We start from the raw sequence: 7143 nt of genomic DNA, 5'->3' as shown, positions 1-7143 counted from the left end.
ATCCTCAATACCCAATCCTCAGTCTTGAATCCTCAATCCTCAATCCTCGATTCTCAATCCTCAATCCTAAATCCTCAGACCTCAAACATCAATACTCAACCCTCAGTCCTCGTCCTCAATCCACAGCCCTCAATCCTCAATCCTCAATCTTCAATCATCAATATTCAATCTTCAGTCCTCAACCCTCAGTCCTCAATCCTCAATCCTCAATCCTCAATGCTCAATCCGTAATACCCAATCCTCAATCCTCAGTCCTCAAACCTCAATCCTGAATTCTCAAGCCTGAATCCTCAATCTTCAGACCTAAGTACTCAACAATCAGTTGTCAATTCTCAATCCTCAATAGAATATCATCAATTCACAGTTTTCAATACTCAATACTCAATCTGCAATCTTTAGATCTCTATCCACAAACATCAATTCTCATCACTCAACCCTCAGCTCTCAGACCCCAATCCTCAATCTTCAATCCTCAATCCTCAATCCTCAATCCTTAATACTCAATACTCAATCCTCAATCGTCAATCCTCAATCCCCAATCCTTAATTTTCAATCCTCAATCCTCAATCCTCAATCCACAATCCTCAATATTCAATCCTCAATACTCAATCTTCAATCCTCAATCCGCAATCCTCAATCCTCAATCCTCAATCCTCAATCTTCAGCCCTCAGTCATCAACAATCAGTTGTCAATCCTCAATCCTCAATAGAATATCATCAATTCACAGTTTTCAATACTCAATACTCAATCTGCAATCTTCAAATCTCTATCCACAAACATCAATTCTCATCACTCAACCCTCAACGCTCAGTCCTCAATGTTCAATCCTCAATCCTCAATTCTCAATCTTCAATCCTCAATACTGAATCTTCAATCCTCAATCCTCAACCCTCAATCCTCAATCCTCAATCCCCAATCCTCAATCTTCAATCCTCAATCCTCAATCCTCAATCCTCAATAGCCAATCTTCAATCCTCAATACTGAATCTTCAATCCTCAATCATCAATCCTCAGTCCTCAATCCTCAATCGTCAATCCTCAATCCTCAATCCTCAATTCTCAATCCTCAATCCTCAATCCTCAGACCTCAAACATCAATACTCAACCATCATACCTCGTCCTCAATCCACAACCCTCAATCCTCAATCCTCAAACTTCAATCATCAATATTCAATCTTCAATCCTCAATCCTCAATCCTCAATCCTCAATCCTCAATCCTCAATCCTCAATGTTCAATCCTCAATCCTCAATCCTCAATCTTCAATCCTCAACCCTCAATCCTCAATTCTCAATCCTCAATCCTCAATCTTCAATCCTCAACCCTCAATCCCCAATCCTCAATCCTCAAACCTCAATCCTCAGTCCTCAAACCACAATCCTGAATCCTGAAACCTCAATCTTCAGCCCTCAGTCCTCAATCCTCAATCCTCAATAGCCAATCTTCAATCCTCAATACTCAATCTTCAATCCTCAATCATCAATCCTCAGTCCTCAATCCTCAATCGTCAATCCTCAATCCTCAATCCTCAATCCTCAATTCTCAATCCTCAATCCTCAATCCTCAGACCTCAAACATCAATACTCAACCATCATACCTCGTCCTCAATCCACAACCCTCAATCCTCAATCCTCAACCTTCAATCATCAATATTCAATCTTCAATCCTCAATCCTCAATCCTCAATCCTCAATCCTCAATCCTCAATCCTCAATCCTCAATCTTGCATCCTCAATACTCAATCTTCAATCCCCAATCCTCAATCTTCAATCCTCAATCCTCAATCCTCAATCCTCAATCCTCAATCCTCAATCTTCAATCCTCAACACTCAATCATCAATCTTCAATCCTCAATTCTCAATCTTCAATCCTCAAAGCTCAATCCTCAACATTCAATCCTCAATACTCAATCTTCAATCGTCAATCCTCAGTCTTCATCCTCAATCCTCAATCCTCAATCCTCAATCTTCAATCCTCAACACTCAATATTCAATCCTCAATCCTCAATCCTCAGACCTCAAACCTCAATTCTGAAACCTCAATCCTGAATCCTCAATCTTCAGCCCTCAGTCCTCAACAATCAGGTGAAAATCCTCAATCCTCAATAGAATATCCTCAATTCGCAGTTTTCAATACGCAATACTCAATCTGCAATCTTCAAATCTCTATCCACAAACATCAATTCTCATCACTCAACCCTCAACACTCAGTCCTCAATGTTCTATCCTCAATCCTCAATCCTCAACCTTCAATCCTCAATACTCAATCTTCAATCCTCAATCCTCAATCCTCAATCCTTAATCCTCATTCTTCAATCCTCAATACCCAATCCTCATTCTTCAATCCTCAATACCCAATCCTCAATCTTGAATCCTCAATACTCAATCCTCAATTCTCAATCCTCAATCCTCAATCCTCAGACCTCAAACATCAATACTCAACCCTCAGTCCTCGTCCTCAATCCTCAGCCCTCAATCCTCAATCCTCAATCTTCAATCATCAATATTCAATCTTCAGTCCTCAATCCTCAGTCCTCAATCCCCAATCCTCAATCCTCAATGCTCAATCCGCAATACCCAATCCTCAATCCTCATCCTCAATTCTCAATCTTCAATGCTCAATCCTCTATCCTCAATTCTCAATCCTCAACCCTCTGTCCACAGTCCTCAAACCTCAATCCTCAAACCTCAGCCCTCATCCTCAATCCTCAATCCTCAATCCTCAATCCTCAACCCTCAATCCTCAACACTCAATCCTCAGTCCTCAGTCCTCAATCCTCAATCCTCAACCCTCAGCCCTCATCGTCAATCCTCAATCCTCAATGTTCAATCCTCAATACCCAATCCTCGGTCTTCAATCCTCAATCCTCAATCCTCAATGTTCAATCCTCAATCCTCAATCCTCAATCATCAATCCTCAATTCTCAATCCTCAATCCTCAATCCTCAATCCTCAAACCTCAATCCTCAGTCCTCAAACCACAATCCTGAATCCTCAATCCTGAAACCTCAATCTTCAGCCCTCAGTCCTCAACAATCAGATGTCAATCCTCAATCCTCAATAGAATATCATCAATTCACAGTTTTCAATACTCAAAACTCAATCTGCAATCTTTAGATCTCTATCCACAAACATCAATCCTCATCACTCAACCCTCAGCTCTCAGACCCCAATCCTCAATCTTCAATCCTCAATCCTCAATCCTCAATCCTTAATACTCAATACTCAATCCTCAATCGTCAATCCTCAATCCCGAATCCTTAATTTTCAATCCTCAATCCTCAATCTTCAATCGTCAATACTAAATCTTCAATCCTCACTCTTCAGTCCTCAATCCTCAATCCTCAATCCTCAATATTCCACACAACCCTCAACCATCAATCCTCAATACTCAACCATCAATACTCAAGCGTCAATCCTCAATCCTCAATCCTCAACCCTCAATCCTCAGTCCTCAAACCTCAATCCCGAGTCCTCAACCCTGAATCCTCAATCTTCAGCCCTCAGTCCTCAACAATCAATCGTCAATCCTCAATCCTCAATAGAATATCCTCAATTCACAGTTTTCAATACTCAATCCCCATTCTTCAATCTTCAAATCTCAATCCACAAACATCAATTCCCATCACTCAACCCTCAACACTAAGTCCTCAATAATCAATCCACAATCCTCAATCCTCAATCTTCAATCCTCAATCCTCAATCCTCAATCGTCATTACTCAATCCTCAATCGTCAATCCTCAATCCCCAATCCCCAATCTTCAATCCTCAATCCTCAATCCTCAATCCTCAATAGCCAATCTTCAATCCTCAATACTCAATCTTCAATCCTCAATCATCAATCCTCAGTCCTCAATCCTGAATCGTCAATCCTCAATCCTCAATCCTCAATTCTCAATCCTCAATCCTCAATCCTCAGACCTCAAACATCAATACTTAACCGTCAGACCTCGTCCTCAATCCACAACCCTCAATCCTCAATCCTCAACCTTCAATCATCAATATTCAATCTTCAATCCTCAATCCTCAATCCTCAATCCTCAATCCTCAATCCTCAATCCTCAATGTTCAATCCTCAATCCTCAATCCTCAATCTTCAATCCTCAACCCTCAATCCTCAATCCTCAATCCTCAAACCTCAATCCTCAGTCCTCAAACCACAATCCTGAATCCTCAATCCTGAAACCTCAATCTTCAGCCCTCGGTCCTCAACAATCAGTTGTCAATCCTCAATGCTCAATAGAATATCCTCAGTTCAGAGTTTTCCATACGCAATACTCAATCTGCAATCTTCAAATCTCTATCCACAAACATCAATTCTCATCTCTCAACCCTCAACACTCAGTCCTCAATCTTCAATCCTCAATCCTCAATCCTCAAAGTTCAATCCTCAATACTCAATTTTCAACCCTCAATCCTCAATTCTCAATCTTCAATCCTCAACACTCAATCCTCAATCCTCAATATTCAATCCTCAATCCTCAATCCTCAATCCTCGTTCTTCAATCCTCAATCCACAATCCTCAATATTCAATCCTCAATACTCAATCTTCAATCCTCAATCCTCAATCCACAATCCTCAATCCTCAATCCTCATTCCTCAATCCTCAATCTTCAATCCCCATTCCTCAGTCCTCAATCCTCAATCCTCATTCTTCAATCCTCAATACCCAATCCTCAATCTTGAATCCTCAATACTCAATCCTCAATTCTCAATCGTCAATCCTCAATCCTCAATGCTCAATCCGCAATACCCAATCCTCAATCCTCAGTCCTCAAACCTCAATCCTGAATCCTCAATCCTGAATCCTCAATCTTCAGACCTAAGTCCACAACAATCAGATGTCAATTCTCAATCCTCAATAGAATATCATCAATTCACAGTTTTCAATACTCAATACTCAATCTGCAATCTTCAAATCTCTATCCACAGACATCAATTCTCATCACTCAACCCTCAACACTCAGTCCCCAATCCTCAATCTTCAATCGTCAATCCTCAATCCTCAATCCCCAGTCCTCAATCTTCAATCCTTAATACTCAATCTTCAATGCTCAATCTTCAATCCTCAATCCTCAATCTCCAATCCTCAATCCTCAGTCCTCAATCCTCAATCCTCACTCTTCAATCCTCAATACCCAGTCCTCAATCTTCAATCCTCAATCCTCAATCCTCAATTCTCAATCCCCAATACTTAGTCCTCATAGTCAATCCTCAATCTTCAATCCTCAATCCTCAATCCTCAATCCCCAATCCTCAATCTTCAATCCTTAATACTCAATCTTCAATGCTCAATCTTCAATCCTCAATACTCAATCTTCAATCCTCAATCCTCAGTCCTCAATCCTCAATCCTCATTCTTCAATCCTCAATACCCAGTCCTCAATCTTCAATCCTAAATCCTCAATCCTCAATTCTCAATCCTCAATCCTCAGTCCTCAGTCCTCAAACCGCAAACCTCAACCCTCAGCCCTCATAGTCAATCCTCAATCCTCAATTCTCAATACTCAATCTTCAATCCTCAATACTGAATCTTCAATCCTCAATCCTCAATCCTCAATTCTCAATCCTCAATACTCAGTCCTCATAGTCAATCCTCAATCCTCAACCCTCAACACTCAGTCCCCAATCCTCAATCTTCAATCCTCAATCCTCAATACTCAATCCTCAATCCTCAATCCTCAATCCTCAATCCTCAAACCTCAATCCTCAGTCCTCAAACCACAATCCTGAATCCTCAATCCTGAAACCTCAATCTTCAGCCCTCAGTCCTCAACAATCAGTCGTCAATCCTCAAACCTCAATAGAATATCCTCAGTTCAGAGTTTTCCATACGCAATACTCACTCTGCAATCTTCAAATCTCTATCCACAAACATCAATTCTCATCTCTCAACCCTCAACACTCAGTCCTCAATCTACAATCCTCAATCCTCAATCCTCCAAGTTCAATCCTCAATACTCAATTTTCAATCCTCAATCCTCAATTCTCAATCTTCAATCCTCAACCCTCAATCCTCAATCCTCAATATTCAATCCTCAATCCTCAATCCTCAATCCTCATTCTTCAATCCTCAATACCCAATCCTCAATCTTCAATCCTCAATCCTCAATCCTCAATTCTCAATCCTCAATCCTCAATCCTCAGACCTCAAACATCAATACTCAACCACCAGACCTCGTCCTCAATCCACAACCCTCAATCCTCAATCCTCAACCCTCAATCATCAATATTCAATATTCAATCCTCAATCCTCAATCCTCAATCCTCAATCCTCAATCCTCAATGTTCAATCCTCAATCCTCAATCCTCCATCTTCAATCCTCAATCCTCAATCCCCAATCCTCAATCCTCAATCCTCAATCGTCAGTCCTCAAACCACAATCCTGAATCCTCAATCCTGAATCCTCTATCTTCAGCGCCCTGTCCTCAACAATTAGTTATCAATCCTCAATCCTCAATAGAATATCCTCAGTTCGGAGTTTTCCATACGCAATACTCAATCTGCAATCTTTAAATCTCTATCCACAAACATCAATCCTCATCTCTCAACCCTCAACACTTAGTCCTCAATCTTCAATCCTCAATCCTCAATCCTCAAAGTTCAATCCTCAATACTCAATTTTCAATCCTCAATCCTCAATTCTCAATCTTCAATCCTCAACCCTCAATCCTCAATCCTCAATATTCAATCCTCAATCCTCAATCCTCAATCCTCATTCTTCAATCCTCAATCCACAATCCTCAATATTCAATCCTCAATACTCAATCTTCAATCCTCAATCCTCAATCCTCAATCCTCAATCCTCAATCCTCATTCCTCAATCCTCAATCTTCAACCCTCAATACTCAATCTTCAGTCCTCAATCCTCAATCCTCAATCCTCAATCCTCATTCCTCAATCCTCAATCCTCAAACCTCATTCTTCAATCCTCAATACCCAATCCTCAGTCTTGAATCCTCAATCCTGAAACCTCAATCTTCAGCCCTCAGTCCTCAACAATCAGTTGTCAATCCTCAATCCTCAATAGAATATCATCAATTCACAGTTTTCAATACTCAATACTCAATCTGCAATCTTTAAATCTCTATCCACAAACATCAATTCTCATCTCTCAACCCTCAACTCTCAGTCCTCAATCT

Source organism: Calliopsis andreniformis, unplaced genomic scaffold (genome assembly GCF_051401765.1).
Source record: "Calliopsis andreniformis isolate RMS-2024a unplaced genomic scaffold, iyCalAndr_principal scaffold0106, whole genome shotgun sequence".
In the NCBI taxonomy this organism is placed as follows: Eukaryota; Metazoa; Arthropoda; class Insecta; order Hymenoptera; family Andrenidae; genus Calliopsis; species Calliopsis andreniformis.
The sequence above is the reverse complement of the archived record's forward strand: the minus strand, read 5'-3'. Positions refer to the sequence as shown.